Source organism: Anolis carolinensis, chromosome 1 (assembly GCF_035594765.1).
Source record: "Anolis carolinensis isolate JA03-04 chromosome 1, rAnoCar3.1.pri, whole genome shotgun sequence".
Taxonomy (NCBI): domain Eukaryota; kingdom Metazoa; phylum Chordata; class Lepidosauria; order Squamata; family Dactyloidae; genus Anolis; species Anolis carolinensis.
Window position 1 is genome coordinate 77,874,147 of NC_085841.1, and position 18,092 is coordinate 77,892,238.

General features: G+C 39.8%; 1 protein-coding gene and 1 long non-coding RNA gene across 3 annotated transcripts in view; both read right to left on the minus strand.

The window, feature by feature from the left end:
• Positions 1-18,092, minus strand: part of sash1 (SAM and SH3 domain containing 1) — a 713,255-nt gene that overhangs the window by 359,958 nt on the left and 335,205 nt on the right. The gene's annotated exons all lie outside the window — the stretch shown is intronic.
• LOC134298164 (uncharacterized) overlaps positions 1-18,092 on the minus strand; it is a 125,316-nt gene that overhangs the window by 84,919 nt on the left and 22,305 nt on the right. Inside the window, exon 2 of the long non-coding RNA XR_010005118.1 lies at positions 1-17,535. This exon is cut by the window's left edge and continues 84,919 nt beyond it. This is a non-coding gene — a long non-coding RNA (uncharacterized LOC134298164). The remainder of the gene's footprint in view (positions 17,536-18,092) is intronic.

Sequence of the window (18,092 nt, forward strand, 5' to 3'; positions counted from 1 at the left end):
TGTGGAAATGGCCTGAAAGGAACGGAAGAACAGTAACTAGGAGAAATAAAAATGAGCTCATTGAGATTCATCCAACCCCAAGAGTAACTAACATTATTATATATTAATTGCTTCCCTACTTCACATCCATTTAGATCTTAACTTTCCTATCTGCTAAGTTATTTCCCCAAGTGTGCAGAGTGGAGAGACTTAATGTCTATCCTTTGTTGACTTAAATGACATATTTGCTTTTCAAAAAGATGGCTGTCATCTACAGCACTCCTTGGAGTGCACTTACACTCAAGCAATGCAACAGCACTAATGCCTGTTTACTCCACATGGGAAAGGATTTCTGCTCTCAGCTGGAGAAGGAGAAACATGAAAATGACATCATACTCCAGCTACTCACAATCTGTTTTAAGTTCCTAGAAGTGCCAAACCTTGTTATCCTTATGCACACAGAACAAGAAATAATAAACTGAAAAGCACTACATAGAACACCCAGAGTGACAATGCAGGTGTTGATAATCTCATTGGATATAGTTTCCCATATCCTTTGTGCCCCTGGTGATGCATTTGATACAAGTCCGCTCCACTGAATTCAGTACAAATGTTGCCATGTCTTTAGAAATATGATTGCAGCAGTGCAACCATTTATGGATTATCGGGTATGGAAATGCCATTTTAAGATAAAGAGCAGGGATGCAAGCTTCCTCATGAGACAATTTGGTGATAAATAATATCCTGCATAAAAACAACCATTCCCTGCTTCTAGGTGTGGGATTCCTACTTGTAGGAATCCCACAAATGCTTGAAACCTATAGCTCCAGATGTCACACAGAAGACAAAGCTATGTTCATTCTGCTTTAATTTAAAAATAATTAACCAAAAAGTAAGACACTTGTTTTAGTAAATGCCCCAAACTGCTGAATCTAGTCATCTTTAGTAATATTTTAGCATTGTTCTGGGGAATTCCATTATTTCTCAAATTTCTTTGGGAAATAATTGATTGCTTCTCACTGCAATATATAAAAGTGCATTAATTGTGTTTCTTGTTGGTTGTTTCCTCTTTTGTTGCTGGAGTAATAGCTTTCTTTTTCAAATTAGTAAAATTAGAAAAATAAATCCTGTTTAAATACTTCTAAAAGCGTAATTTAAAGGAAACATTGAGATGTAACTTAAAAAATGCTACTCATTGCATTGATACAGTAGATTTGTTCCCACTACAGTCAGCCTTCCACATTCATTGGGGTTAGGGGCACAAGACCTCCATGAAAATGAAAAAAAGAAACAAAATTCTTTTTTTTACATGAAAGAACACCTCTCTAGGAGCTTATAGGTTATCCAGCATGACTTTACGGTCAACATCCACTAGAAACCGACCAAAGAGTAAAATAAAAGTGTATATTTTAATTCAGATTATTTAGAATGCATATTGGAAGTCTAGTGATCAGTTTACACCAGCCACTTGATATCTGATAACTGAATGAAGTATAGAAATGCAGCTAAGAACCAATACAAAAATGATTAGAATTGTACCTGGAAATGTAATGACATCTTAGAAGAACACTGTTTCTGTCCTCAGCTTCTATTGCCTTTTGTTGTTATCTCAACATTGTGATGCTAGATGGTGAAGAACAGTGTCCACTATGATTTACCACATTGTAGAGTTGGATTGATGAGTCTTCCATTGAGAACATGGAAGTACTTATACGCAACAAAGGCACTTACCAGGTATTCTTTCAATTTATTAACTAAAGCACCTACAGTGAACACTAGAAGACATTTGAATTAACAATAGCTATTCAGCCTATTCTAGAAGCATTTTATTTAACTAAAATAATGCCTCCTTTTTGTATCTTTGTGGTCTTTTCACATAATCTTTTTTGAACTTGCTATCTTTTACAGATTGCAACCATTAAATAAAACAGTGAGAGCTTGTGAATAAAGAATTTCTTAAAGCTTTCTGTTCCACTATTATTCTATCTCCAAAGGGCCAGTCAGCATAACTTTCCAGGTGGTGAACAGTCTATTAAATCAGAGTTCTTGGAGAAAAAAGAGAAAGAGATAAATTCTGCCCACTGTGAAAAGCTTGCCTCCTGCAGTGCGGTTGAAATTAGTGTACTTAAAAATGATGTGTGTGTGTGTGTGGGGGGGACTACTTTGAAAATGCCCAAACACTAGGCATGTTTATATAATCAACAGGATTAAGGGGCAAGGCTTTTTCTAGAGCTGTACTACTTTCCCCTAAAACAAGGTAAAGGTTTTCCCCTGACGTTAAGTCCAGTCATGTCTAACTCTGGGGGTTGGTGCTCATCTCCATTTCTAAGCCGAAGAGCCGGCGCTGTCCGTAGACACCTCCAAGGTCATGTGGCCGGCATGACTGCATGGAGTGCCGTTACCTTCCCGCCGGAGCGGTACCTATTGATCTACTCACATTGGCATGTTTTTGAACTGCTAGGTTGGCAGGAGCTGAAGCTAACAGCAGCCGCTCACGCCGCTCCCGGGGCTTGAACCTGGGACCTTTCGGTCTGCAGCTCAGTGCTTTAATGCACTTTGCCACCAGGGCTCCCCTAAAATAGGGATCCCCAAACTAAGGCCTGTGGGCTGGATGTGACCCTCCAAGACCATTTACCCACCCCCGCCTTAAACTTTAGATTTAGGATTGCCCTATGTATGGAACAAGTTGAAAGCACACAACAACAATAATCCTGATTGATTTGACAATTCCACCAGCCAAAAGCAGGCCCACTATCAAGTTTATGCAGGTTAAAAAATTTCTTCATTTTAAATATTGTATTTCATATTTTTGCACTACAAATAAAGTATGTGCAATGTGCATAGGAATTTGTTCATGTTTTTTTTTCAAACTATAGTCTGATCCCACAACAGTCTGAGAAACCGTGAACTGACCCTCTGCTTAAAATGTTTGAGGACCCCCAGTCTAAAACAATGAGATTTGGCACATTCAGCATTCAATGAAACCAAATCAAGGATCCTCTGAATCATCTGAATCTGAAGCATTAGGAGTGATTTACAAATCCAGAGGGATATAAAGACACAGACAGTGTGTTTGCAAAAGTGTGTTTGCAAAAGCTAGTTCTGCCACACAAGCTCTCAATTTCATGAAAATTCAGAATGAAAAAGGAAGAGGGGAAGGACAGTTTAGTGACTGAGAGCTGTAATATCCAACCAGTGAATACCTCTACCAGAGGCCCATTCACACTTCACAGTTATAGAGCCATTATTCTGCTTTATCTGCAATGGTTCCATCCTGTAGAATGTTGGGGTTGTAGTTTGGTGAAGTACTGGAGATCTCTGGCTGAGAATCACAATTGCCCCTCTCTAAATAGCAAACTCCAGGATGTCATAGGAAGTTAACAGCTTGTTTATTTTAACTTTGGTTCACTTTTTCTGTGACAGGAGACAGAGGTAAGACATGGCACCTTCCTGCTAAAAATGGTACCTACTTGAGGAAAGCAAGTACATATGGTGAGGAATCAATGGTATGGAACTCAGAGCCTCAGGGACTCAGAGCCTTTTCATATATCAACCGTGGAAGCAAAGGGGAGAAGGGTTCCCACTTCCAGGTAAGGCAGCCGAGTCTGTGGTTGGTTGAATCTATGATTCAGAACCTATGGGTACAATGCTATAATTTAATCATCATCACTGCTATACTTTCATTACCTTTTGAACCTTTAAATTAATTTCAAGTCAAATAAATAAATAAATAACATGTATTTGCATTAGAAAAAACATTTAGGAAATATTATTAAAAACACGTCATTTACAATTAATATAATTGAATTCCTTTAAAAACTATGATTAATTGACAGGAACACCATATACAAGTTGAAATTAATGTTCTACTACTAAATAAATCTAAAAAATTTCAACATTTTCTTCCACTCTCAAAATTATAAAACACACATCATCAAAAGACTTGACTTTAAAACTCTGATTTGTCAAAACCATCAAATTCAATTTCTAAGTGACTAATTAATACTTGTTAATTAAATGGCACTTTGGTGCTTTATGTGTAGAGGTTGCCAAAGTAAGCCATGTGTGTGAAAACACTGTTAATCAATGCCAACAAATTTACTGACTGCTAAACTCATGCTTCCTAAGTGCCACAAATGTGGTGAGGTTTAAGAGGGGATGAAAGCTTGAAGTCTAATTTGTGAAGACCAGAAGAGTGGCAACTTTGTACAAAACCCTTAATCACAGGAGACAAGCATATTCATTCTCACTGTTACGCAACACAGTACGGAAGACAGGTATACTCATCCCCATTACTCTTCCCTTCCCTTCCATTTTCAAGCTCCAGCACTCTTTAAAAACCACTGATCTCTTTCTCTTTTTAAAATGTCCAAAGATGAACTCTGACATTTCATTCTGAGTATTAACTGTACTTAGTCACTGAAATCAATAAGGTAATTGAAAACAAAGGAACAAATTAACTAAGACTAATTTCTATGGGCCCTCTGATCAGAATGGAAAACAGATATCCCAACAAAAGATATCAGGGATATCTGTTGAAAAGTTAATTAAAAGATATTAAAAGTTGAAAAATTAAACTTGATTATCAAAAGAGGATGGATTTTGAATTTGGCCAATATATATATAAGTTGACAGAATTTCCAGAACTGTGTTCAATACAAACTTCAAATACAATACCCATTATGAAATCATTTGAACCCCCACTGCAAGATAAAGAGGCCAGACAACAGATATAGAACTACAGCGCCATATATTGACTTATTTATTTATTTCACTTCTGCAAATCTTAATAAATAAAGGGGGGGGGGTTAATCTACCTAATGTGTCTAGTCAAAGGACAGTTGTCAATTCTATGATCTCCTCCATTGGGCCAGCACTTGAACTTCAAGAGAAATCTAAAATATCTTGGTTGCTCATCACAGCCATTCTTGAATGGAAGTCATCCTGAGGACACTCCCTTCCAAAACACATGTTTTTACACGAAAGGGAAAGCCCTATTCCAGCCCCATGGGGAGCCCCATTTCCAGTCTCACAGCCACAGAACCTGGAGTGGTTATTCCAGGAGCGCACCTTTAACCCACAAAGAGGAGACTACGGTGCTTACCAAATCTAATTTAAGTTTTAATATGCTAATGACAACCTATTTAAGAGACACAACCTCATGCCAATATCCACACCCAACAGTAACAGTGTGGGATATGCAAACCCACTCACCCCCCCCCCCCCCAAAGTGATGCCTTTGGGAGGAAAAATCCTATCTAGCACTGACACAATCAGTTGGATCTCACACTGTCCTCAGGGTGGAGGCTGGGTCATGCAGATAAATGGAGGCCACTTTGAGAGGCAATACTCTAACTCCACCCCTTAACATGTGACCTGGATAGGCTCTTGTGCTCCATCTGGCCTCCTTTGAGGGGTCTTCAAAAGCAATCTCTTGCCATATGCTATATGCCATGGGACTACTGAAACTTGGTCATGGCCAGGGCCGGCTCTAGGTAATTTTCAAGTGTAAGCAAACAGTATTTTGGTGCTTCCCCCAAACCAATCACTGAAAAATACACTTTATATATATATATCACACACACACACACACACACACACACACACACACTCCATATATATATACTGTAGCTTTATATATATACCATATCATGGGATTATTATTATGGTCAGGGCTGATCTCTGACTGTTCCCATTTCCAAAGAAGTAACTTGTGAAAGTTTCAACTGGGACCCAGATGCCTTGTTTAATCCTGTGAAATGAAATGCAGTAGAAAACTAGTTCCAGAATGCACTCCAAAATACAATTGTACTTACATCTGTTTGATTTTATAGTATCTGTATTCGTCAAGTGATTAAGTAAGAGTGTGTAGTATTTCTATTCTGTGCTTTGGACTTTGGAAGGGCTTTGTTTTAATTTTCTACAGCACTATGCATTCTCTCCCTCCCTCCCTCCCTCCCTCCCTCCCATTACAGGATCCACAGTGGCATATAAATGGTTCTATATAAATAAAAATAATTATAACTCATTAATTATTAATAATTACTTGCAGCTCCCAGATTATCAATGTGACTGGGAATTCTAGTCTCAGCTCTCCGTTTATTCCAGTTTTGAATAAGAGTAGAAATTATAGCTCTCTTAAGGTATATACTTGGGGAAATTATGAAAAATGCAAGAATGAATTGCACACCAAATTCCTGTATAAGCAATGCAGTGCAATACTTGGTGTTGTGTCCGTTGCTGTTGCCAGTCTGAAAGTTGCACAGCAGGAAAAGTAACCTGGGCTAACTGAAACTGCAACTCCATAAAATGTTGCATAAAATAGTCATGCAGTTTTATTGTGCTATATTGCTAATGTTGGGAGCCCCCAGTGGCGTAGCATGTTAAAGTGCTGAGCTGCTGAACTTGCGGACCAAAAGGTGACAGGTTCGAATCCAGGGAGCAGAGTGAGTTCCCGTTTTTAGCCCTAGCTTCTGCCAACCTAGCAGTTCGAAAACATGCAAATGCAAGTAGATCAATAAGTCCCTCCAGTGGGAAGGTAACAGCACTCCATGCAGTCATGCCAGCCACATGACCTTGGAGGTGTCCACAGACAACACTGGCTCTTCAGCTTAGAAATGGAGATGAGCACCAACCCCCAGAGTCAGACACGACTGGATTTAATGTCAGGGGAAAACCTTTACCTTTACTATTGCTAATGTTGTTGTTTACATATAAAGCAATCTTGTACTTGCAATTGGCTATCTGAAAGCTGCCCTGTTCTCAGAGACCTCAGGACAGGCTATGTAGCTTTCAGAAAATCATAACTCTCTTTAAAAGAGGCATAGCTTTCATGGAAAAGTCAATCAGTTTCCTGTTCTTGCAGGAAAAAAAATCTTAAGTATGTCTGAGCTTCAGAATGAAGATCTGTTTCATTATTCTTAATATCTGTTGGAACTTGGAAAAATTTACCCTACACTTCCTGGATGGCATCATTAATAATTTAACTCTTTAGGAGAAGCATGTCTGAAATAGAGATCCCCCACTGCCCATGAATTCTTGCTAAGTGACTTGAAGTCCTAAAACATGGTGATCCCAACTCATGCAAAGAACCTCCAGTGGCTCTCTGCTTAACAATGTCACCCTGAGCAAATTAAGGGTGATTGAAAATAACAAGGAACAGGAGCAAGCTAGCACATTCCCCTCCTCCTGTGTTTAATCAACATGCAAAGGATGCAAGCTCTACAACACAGGAACTTGATGGGCCTTTACTTCATTTTGGTATATAGGTGAAGATTATGAAGTGTTGAGGCATGTTATTGATAGCACTAGAAGTGATAAAACAACACTAAATGGAAAAAAGATTCAGAGGTTATTGCTTTTCTGTATCTTTTAATAGGATTTTTGCCCCTATGCCACCTTAATTTTTAATCTCTGCTATGAATAGGTGGCATTAACTTATTCAAAATGTCTAATTAAAACTATATTAAAATAGATTAGATTTGAACCATGCTTTGCCGGCTGGAGTTGAGCCAGCAGTGGTTTCAATATCTTATGCCTGATAGAATATACTAAAATCATTACTGGCACAAATCCCACTACAGAACTCCCAAAGGGTTTGAGCAGTGTTTAAGAGCGTGAGCTTTGCTGAGCCTCCAAGAAAGAGGAATTGTTCTATCATTGGCGTGAAGCTGCTTTGAATAGCTTTGTGTAAATTCTGCTGTCAATGGTATGGCAAGGTAATTCAGAGTCCTGGACATAGTGGTCTTCAGGGACTCCTCGCCCCAAGACACCTGTGTATTTTCGTTCAATTGGACAACACAGAATCCACATTTTTCTTCTTCCCTTTTATATCAACACACTTCCAGACTACTTCTAAATCTCAACAACTACAACAGAAAGGAAAAAGACAGAAACAAGGAATGAAATTGCTTGTCAATTCCATCTTGCATGCATGATGTAGAGTTTCACTTTGAGTTTTAAACCAAGTTAAATCACAGTGCCATCTGCATACAGAAATAAAATGTAGTTCGCTTCTACTGCCCGGATGATGAACAAACACATTTACTTGGGCATAAGTGTCATGGTTTGCAAAGGCACTGTGCTGTGTGTGTTAACTGGAAAATAAAGTACATGAAGCCAATTGGCTAAGCCTGCAAAGATCTGGGGATTGACTTGATACTGTTTCTGTTCTGCTACTGCAGAACCAGCTTGGACAGGTTTTTCAGTGCTGACTGAGTACTGCCAGTGAAGAGAGCAGTGTACTCAGAGGGGCCTTGTTATTTTGAGGCCTGTTTGCTGCTGAGCAAAGAGGTTGAAGAACCAGGAGTGTATTCTTCTCAGAAGCAGATTTGTGGACTGAGAAAGGGCTCTTTATGACTGTGGACTTCTGTAAGTGATCAGAGGGTAAATACTACTGTTTCTTTGACCTTTTGGAATCAGTAACGTTCCCGTGTTTTTGTTCTGCAGGTGATTCTGGATCGTGGGCACATGTAAGAGCTTCCATTTATTATCATCAATCTGTAATAATAAGAACTATTTCATCATGGAAAATATGAACTATTTTAAAAGAAAAAAAGTGAAACATAGCAGTTTTACCCTCTCAAATCTTCTACATATTTCCCTTCAGCAAATAAATAAATGACAAAAATCTGACAAAGATAAAACCAGAAATAACATAATTTCTGATCATATTGGGCTTCTTAGTGTAGCGTGTGCTGGAGAGGAGATACAGGGATAAAAACTGGCCTCTGCCTCATCTGCAATTGCTCATCTCTGTTCATCGTACTACTTATGGTTATTCAGATCTCTATCCCATGCCATGCCATGCCATGCCATTCCAAATATTGTTGTGTTGTTAGTTTGTAACCAACATGGAACAATAAAAGAAGAATAGGCTCCACACTGTAGGTGATGGTCAAGAACTTTTATTCTCTCACAGTGGAAGCCTAGTTTCTCCTTTTCTTCTTTCGTTGTGATTCTGTTTTCCAGTTCCTTGTTTTGTTTGTAGTATGAAACCAACAAACATAAATAAGCCATTTACAACCCTTTCCAATATATGGTAAATGTATTCCTTACCTTTCTTGTCCCCATGAGAATTGAGGATAAGAACAGGTTTATTTTAAAATGCAATAGCCGAATCCAAATTCTCATTTAGGAAGCATAACACCTTTTGTTGTGTTTAATCCTTTTAAACTTCCAGACAGCATCACCACTGTCACTTGATTTATACAAACACTTATTCATCATACTTAGACCATATGTCACCCATGTCAATGACTGATGGGTTATTTGCAACCTGACATCTCAGATTTGTTTGTCCCTGTAACACATTCAAGCCATCATCCTGGAGAAAAGCAATATGCTTTTCCATGTTTTAAATAATACTAATAAGTCTGCAACTGCTTGATGAGCATTCCATCTTTTCTGGGTCCTTTCTAAATGCACTCTGACAGGTATGTTACTTCACTGTGCCTTCAATTTAAAGAGTGAATGAGGCTTACTTCAAATATCACTATATCTCAATCAAGCTTGCTCCTTCCTCCCTATGACTTCCCCTCACATATGTATACATGGCTATCATGTCTCCTCTCAGCCTTCTCTTCTGCAGGATAAACATGTCCAGTTCTTAAATCAGCTCCTCATAGGGCTTGTTCTCCAAACCCTTGATCATTTTAGTCTCCCTCCTCTGGACATATTCCAGCTTGTCAGCATCTCTCTTAAATTGTGGTGCCCAGAATTAGACATAGTATTCTAGGTGTGGTCTGACCAATAGAGGGGTAGCATGACTTCCCTGGATCTAGACACTATACTCCTATTTACACAGGCCAAAATCCCACTGGCTTTTTTTTTTTGCTGCCGCATCACATTGTTGGCCCATGTTTAACATGTGGTCCATGAGGACTCCAAAATCTTTTTCAGTCAGTAGCCTTTATTTCGGTCAACAAACCATTGGCTAGAATCAAGTCACAGTACAATGTTGGAATACATTGGAAATCTTTTTCACGTGTACTGCTGTTGAGCCAGGCGTCCCCCATTCTGTATCTTTGCATTTAATTTTTTTCTGCCTAAGTAGAGTATTTTGCATTTGTCCCTGTTGAACTTCATTTTGTTAGTTTTGGCCCATCTTTCTAATCTGTTAAGATCGTTTTGAATTCTGCTCCTGTCTTCTGGAGTATTGGATATCCCTCCCAATTTGATGTCATCTGCAAACTTGATGATCATGCCTTCTAACCATTCATCTAAGTCATTAATAAAGATGTTGAACAGAATCAGGCACAGGACAGAACCCTGTTCATGGCACTCTACTCGTCAGTTCTTTCCAGGATAAAGAAGATGCATTGATGAACATCCTCTGGATTCATTCATTTAACCAATTACAGATCTACCTAACCATAGTTTTACCTAGCCCACATTTGACTAGTTTGTTTGCCAGAAGGTCATGGGGGATCTTGTCGAAGGCCTTACTGAAATCCAGATACGATACATTCACTGTGTTCTTTGCATCTACCCAGCTTGTAACTCTATCAAAAAAAGAGATCAGATTAGTCTGGCATGACTTGTTTTTAAAAGGGTCCCTCCCACACAGCTGTATAAAATCTACATTGAACTGGATTATATGGCAGTGTGGACTCAGATTATCCAGTTCAAAGCAGATACTGTGGATTATCTGCCTTGAGATTCTGGGTTATATGACTGGGCCCTAGGACTATTGTAACTATGGGATTGACTTTGAAGATAGTGTTGATGCTCCTGCTGCTATACAAGGCAGCTATACATTTATATTCAAATGTAGCCTACATATTGTAGAAGATGACATAGTTACCTAAATTAAATGGTTAGCCCCAACAAGAATTTGTTGTTGCATATCGTCAAGTTCTGTCAAGAGTCAGATGCCAGTTTGAGAGCAAAACAGAGTTTATTCAAGAGATAGCCCAAAAAATAGACACAAACACAAAAGATGGCTTTAAACACTTAACTTTCAGTGTTTTAAAGCAGTCCAAACAAAAATATATCAAAAAGTATGCTTTAGCAACCAAACCGGATTATCCAAGTAAATAATCCGGATAAAACAAGAGGTGCTTCAATTCAGATCTAAACAAACTAAGTTGGCTTGGAAAAGCAGCCAAAACAAAACAAAGACTTGGAAACTCCCCAAAAAACTCCCAAGAGTCACAAGCTAGTAGTTTTAACACAAGGCTCTAAACACAAACTAAAACCGGGCAAAAGAGCTTGCAAACAAAATCGGAGCCGGTGCAAAAGTGAAAGAATGGTTCCAAACCCTTTCTGTTGCAGGCAACAGGCTTTGGGGATTTAAAGGGGCAGTGCAAAAAGATGTCGTCAAACCGATCCGGAGTCAAAATAGCAGGAACAGCAGCAAACTACTTCAGGAGTGCAGGTAATGCCAGAAGCTCAAGGGACAAGGCGAAGAGACGTCGTCAGATTGATCCAGGATCAGGACAGGAGACAGCAGCAGGGTCCGGAGGCAAGCCAGAAGTCAAGAGCCGTGGGTAGACTAATCAGAGGGTGAAGGCAGAAACAGGGTCGAATTCCAGTCCAGGGTCAGAGGTTGTAGTCATCAATTCTAGGTCCACGAAATGGCACAAAGAGCCAAGGCAGCGGAGGCAACAGCAGATCTGAAGCAAAGTCCCAGTCCAGTCTTCTTAAACACGTACAGGAATCCCAATGGCGCCCAGCAACACCTTGCCACATGCAAAGTGAAGTGACCAAACACTCCCAATTTATCCCAATTCTCCCTGGGTGTCCAAACACCAACACCCAAAGAGCAGGTGTCCCAAATCCTTAATCAGAGTCAGAACTCCACACAGCTAAGGCTCGTGGATCGGGCGTGCCTAATTGTTCATCAGAATCCCAATCATCCTGCCCACACCCAACACCATGCACACCTGATGATCCATCCTCCCTCCTCCAAACAGACCAAGTGGGATCTGCTTCTGAAGATACCCAAGGTTCAGCAGTATCCATGGGCCCCAATTCCCCAGGCATCTCCGGTGCCCGTGCCCAGTCAGTGCCCACTTCCTCAGCCACCACCTGTTTACCAGCATCCATTTCTTCCACAAACTCCCCATCTGAATCTTCCTCAGAAGACTCCCCATTGAGGTCCCTAATTCTCTTTCTGTACAAATCCTCCAACGAGCCCTCCTCGCGAGGGTTTTTCCTTCCTCTCCTGATCCCACCACCATCATCCACAGTCCCCGAAGGCACAGTCACAACAAGTTATTTCAGACTCAGGATGATCCTAAGGTGAATCTATCATCGGGATTTCCTGGCAAGACTTGTTCAGAGAGGGTTTACATTTGCTTTCCTTAGAAGCAGAGTTAATATAACTTGCCCAAGGTCACCCAGGGCACTTCCAGACAGACATTCATCCCGGGAACATTCGCGTTTTTTAAACGCAAATGTTCCTGGTTGCCCATCCACATCCACCCCAGAAAGCCTGTGCTGTAACACTGTAAGCCCTCAAAACCCTCAAAAAAGTAAAATAACCTACAGGGCCTCCATTAGAGTGGTCCTACAGCTCTCCTGGTGCGTAGGAATGATGCATCAGGAAAACGGGGGGGGGGAGCTATTTTTCTCCTCCCCCCCCCCCCGGTACTCTCCTGGTGCATCATTCCTACATGCCAGGAGAGCTGCAGGACCACTCTAATGGAGACCTGGTTAGGCGGCTTTTGGAGAGGAGGTTGTTGTTCTCGCGGTTTTCTGGGCTAATTTTAGTAGTGGGTTTATCACTACTAAATGGAATAAATCCGCTATCAAATTAATTCACCACAAACCAAGGTTTTCTTGGTTTGTGGCGAATCGATTCATGTTGTTCATGGACGTCATCTAGACAGCCCCCTTTTTATTATGGGAAGTTCTGCATTAAATGCACTGTCTGGATGCGCCCCCAGTGGGTTTCCATGGCTAAGTGGGGATTCAAAGGCTGGTCTCCTGAATCATATTCAGTGCTCAAATCACTGCACTACATTCGTTCTCTCCCCCCAGGAATTATTGGCAAAGATTTCTGTTTTTTTAAACATTTTTTCAGGACAAAAGTGTAAAGGGTCAAGTTCCTGTAAAGAACTATCTACACACGCAAGCTAAACAAGTGAGGACTGTTTCTGCTCATATTGGTGTTCATTTCTCTTTTTCTGAGCAACAACAAATGCTACTGTTAATATTTGTATTCTTATAATATTGAAAATGATATTGCTAAAGATACTGCTGTTTGTAAAGTATCTGACTGCCTATGAGCTAGATGTTTTAAAATACTAAAGGTTAAATGAATGTGTGTCTCTACAGACACACACAAACCTGCATGCGCACACACACACATACACCAGCTGGAAGCCTTTGTCTCGTTTCCTAGTTAGTTCATTCCCCCAGCCTCACAGTAAAAAGGCCTCGTCTGTTTTGATAAAAATGAAACACTGATTGCTCTCCTTACCTTCTTTTAATTCCCTTTGTTTCAGCTCTTTATGTTTTTGGCTGTCTGATTTGTAATTATAGACAGATGTGGCAGAATGGCATATTTGGTGTGCTAATTATATCGAAAAGCATTTAGCACATTCCTTTAAGACACAGCTCCCTATCCCTGGCATCTAGTGTAAGTTCTACATATTCTGAAGACCAAAAGCCTTAATTCTCTGATTCACATTCATTCCGCAATCTGTAAATCCTAGCTGTAGCCCCAGTTCTTAGTGTTCTCAAGATGTTAGAGGCATGTAAGGAATGAATGGGAGAAAGGAAAAAATAAGACAGCAGGAGAGAATGGGATAGAAAAATGGAGAGAGTAAGTAGGTAGATGCAAATGTGAGGCCGTAGTGGAAAGATCTAGGAGTGATGATGGAATACAATTAGAAGCAATGATGGCATCCAATGAAAGCACAAGATGAAGATGTGGAATTGCCAGAATTCCTAGAAGCTTAGAGCTGGAAAAGACTACAAGGGGTGCCCAGTCCAATCCCTTGCTATCCAATAATAGCACCCCTGACAATTATTATTATATTTATTTATATCCCACTTTTTTCTCCAGATGAAGATGAGGAAATTGGGGTTTCAGAGCATGGAGAGTGATAGATGGTTCTTTAGATGAGGAAAAAGAGGGGATTTTGAAAGTAAGATGGAGTTTGAAAGTGAAACTGTTTTGGATTTCAGAAAACAGGGAGAGAACTTTCATAGAATCATAGAATCATAGAGTCTAGACCAGCGGTCCCCAAACTAAGGCCCGGGGGCCACATGCTGCCCATTGAAGCCATTTATCCGGCCCCCACAGCACAAAGGCAGAAGGGGGTTGGACTCAATGGCCCAAAGGGTCTCTTCCAACCCTCTTTATTTATTTATTTATTTATTTATTTATTTATTATTAACATTGAGGCGGGGAGGCCATCTGTCAGGGGTGCTTTGCTTGTGCTTTTGATGCACAAAGGCAGAAGGAGGTTGGACTCAATTGCCCAAAGGGTCTCTTCCAACCCTCTTTATTATTATTGACACAACAACATTGTATAACACAGCAAACAAGATAGATATGCTGGATTTCGTATCACAAAATCACAAGTTGAATATTATTATTATTATTATTATTATTATTATTATTATTATTATTATTATTGCTTGGCAGCCAACTATAGTCCAGCCCTCCAGTGGTCCGAAGGATCATGAACTGGCCCCCTGTTTAAAAAGTTTGGGGACCCCTGGTCTAGACACTATACTCCTAATTATGCAGGCCAAAATCCCATTAGCTTTTTTTTGCCGCCGCATCACACTGTTAGCTCATATTTAACTTGTTGTCCACGAGGACTCCAAGATCTTTTTCACATGTACTGCAGTCTGCTGTCGAGCCAGGCATCCCCCATTCTGTATCTCTGCATTTCATTTTTTCTGCCTAAGTGGAGTATCTTGCATTTGTCCCTGTTGAACTTCATTTTTTTTTTAGTTTTGGCCCATTTCTCTAATCTGTTAAAATAGTTTTGAATTCTGCTTCTGTTTCACCCACAAGGAGCTTAGCAACCTTTGATAAGGACCTGAGAGACCAAGATAGCTCATCCAAGGGAACAGCTTGCTTAGACAGAGATACCAGGTTGTATCTGTGCAGGAAATCTAAAATAATTTGTGCAAAAGAAGCACAAAGGAAGGGACCTCAAGGTCAAAGAAATGCTTTCATGCTTTGCAGCCCTTAAATCAGAAAGTGTCTCGTTGGGAGTTTAGATCAGGTAACACTGCTAAATAGTAAGGATGTCCAGTTGTGTTACTTTCTGGGAGTTTTGATTCATGCTTTAAGAAGTTCTTATAGTCTCGGTTTTTCTGGATTCATGTTCATGTTATGATTCTTATTTTCCTTGGATTATGCTCATGTTTTTATTCTTGTTTTCCTTGGATTATGCTCATGTTATGATTCTTGTTTCCTGTATCATTCGGATTATTTGGATTATTGCCTCTGAAGTGTTTTCACTCTTCACCAGCTTGGTTGGGGTTTTAAATGTTGACTACCTTTTCTGATTACCTGTTGGATTTTGCCTTCCTTATTCCTTTTCGTAATTTTTTCCCTTTTTATATGTATTTTCTTCAGTAAACTGTTTTACTACTACTTTTGGATTCCTGGTTGCTACTAAGGGCAAGATGAACTCTGGTTGAGTTGCAACACTCAAAGCAGCTGGCAGATGACTACCTAGTCTCTGTTTAACCATCTCCAGAGGCATCTCCATCACACTCTGAGTCAATATATCCCATTGTCAAACAGTTCTTAAGGAGATTTTTCCTAATGTTCAGGAGGAATTTATTTTCCTGCAGTTTGAATCTATTTCTGTGTCTCACAGACCATTCACACTGCAGAATTATGGCAGTTTGAGGCCACTTGAACTGGCATGGCTCCATCTTACAGAATCATGGAGTTGTGGAATCAGAGTTATTCAATGGAGAAGAGTAAATGATTCACAAAACTACAAATACCAGACTTCTAAAATATTAATCTACTCCCTCCTCAATTACATCCTTTCAAATATTTAAGCATAGATATCATGTTTCCTCTTAGCCTTTTCGTCCCTACACAGAACATATTTATCTCCCTAAGCTTGTTCTCATAGGGCTTGGTTTCCAGATTTCTACCGTGTTGGCCACTCTCCTCAAAATTGGGCAGATGCTCCAGTGGTGGCCTATAGCCGGTTTATTCAATACTTAAACCATAGGTCTTTCACATATGGGAAAACAAATAAATACATAAAAACCGGATTATTAAATACAATGCAAATACACCATTAAAATTTATATACATAAAAGAATGATGGAATCCTGGCGACTGACAAAACAACAAAACTACAGCCCCCCCAACCTCGAAATTTGACAACACAACCCATCATCTACGCCTCTAGGTTGATACAACAAAAAGAAAAGAAAAATAAAGTCCTAATTAGAGGGAAAGGAATAATTGTTTTTATCCAATTGCTGCCATTTAGAAGACTAAGCTCTGCCCACTTGGTCTCCTAGCACCCTACTCAGCCCAGGGGACAGGCAGAGTTAGGCCTCTTCCACACTGCCTATAAAATACAGATTATCAGATTTTATTATATGGCAGTGTAGACTCAAAGCCCTTCCACAGAGCTATATAACCCATTTATAATCTTATATTATCTCCTTTGTACTGGATTATATTGAATCCACACTGCCATACAATCCACTTCAGTGTGCATTTTATCCAGCTGGGTAGAAGGGGCCTCATATAATCCAGTTCTAAGCAGATAATATAAGATTATAAATATACAGTACAGTCTCACTTATCCAACAAAAACAGGCCGGCAGAACATTGGATAAGTGAATATGTTGGATAATAAGAAGGGATTCAAGAAAAGCCGATTAAACATCAAATTAGGTAATCATTATACAAATTAAGCATCAAAACATCATGTTATACAGCAAATTTGACAGAAAAAGTAGTTCCATGTGCAGTAATGCTATATAGTAATTACTGTATTTACAAATTTACCACCAAAATATCACAATGAATTTAAAACACTGACTACAAAAACATTGACTACTAAAAGGCAGACTGCGTTGGATTATCCAGAATATTGGATAAGTGAATGTTGGATAACTGACATTCTACTGTAATATGAAATAATTACTGTGATAGAATAATACAGAACAATATAATCTCTAAAACAAGGACAGTAAATAAAGAGCAACACTCTGAAAGCAAGAAAATTGGGAATTCCACAAAGGAAACAATCAGGGCCAGCTAACACCTCCCAAGGAAGGATTCTTCCAGAAAGGAAGCTGACAATGGAGTGAAGCAGTGTGTATTACCAAAGTCATTATTATTATTATTATTATTATTATTATTATTATTATTATTATTATTATTATTGTGTTGCTGTGAACCGTGAAAATGAATACAATCTGCCTCCAAGTATTCCAAAACACTAAAATCAGAATATATAAAAATTACTGTGGTATAATAAAACAGAACAATACAATCTCTAAAATCAGAACACTAAATAAAGAACAACGCTCTGAAAACAGGGGAATTCCACACAGGAAACAATCAGGGCCAGCTAACACCTCCCAACAAAGTCTTCCCATCACCTGTAATGCCTCATGGGCCTTGTAGTCCTGTTCCCAGTGCCACCGTGGCTGATGAAGATGAAAACATGGGGTTTTCGCCGGCTCAGCAAGAGCCGGAATCTTTCCAGATGCCTGATGTTGATGTTTTTGCCCAAGAGCCCATTAAAACAGACCTTGAGCAGCTCTCACCCCCTTTTGCTAGGAGACAGTCCTATGCTGCGGGCAGGGGAGTAAAGGAGCAGGTTCGCAGGAGTTTGAGAATTGCAGCTAAACAAGACACTGATTAGCCATGTTCCCCTGGGAAAATCTAGGGAGTCTCACATCTGGAGAGAGCTGTGTCTCGTTTCCTGTTCTCTAGGGAAAGAGAACGCTGGACACCTGCTTGGCAGGAAAACGAGACCCAGTTAAATGTGCCTGGCACGGTAGGTTCCGTGCGGAGTCAACAGAGCAGCTTGAGGAGTGATTTCGTGTTTCCAGCCTTGTGTGGACTTCGCAAAGTCCGCAACCCCAGTCTCCTTGCCTTGCCTAACCAAGTATTCAAGAATTGCCTTGCCTTGTTCCTAGCCACGGACCTTGTT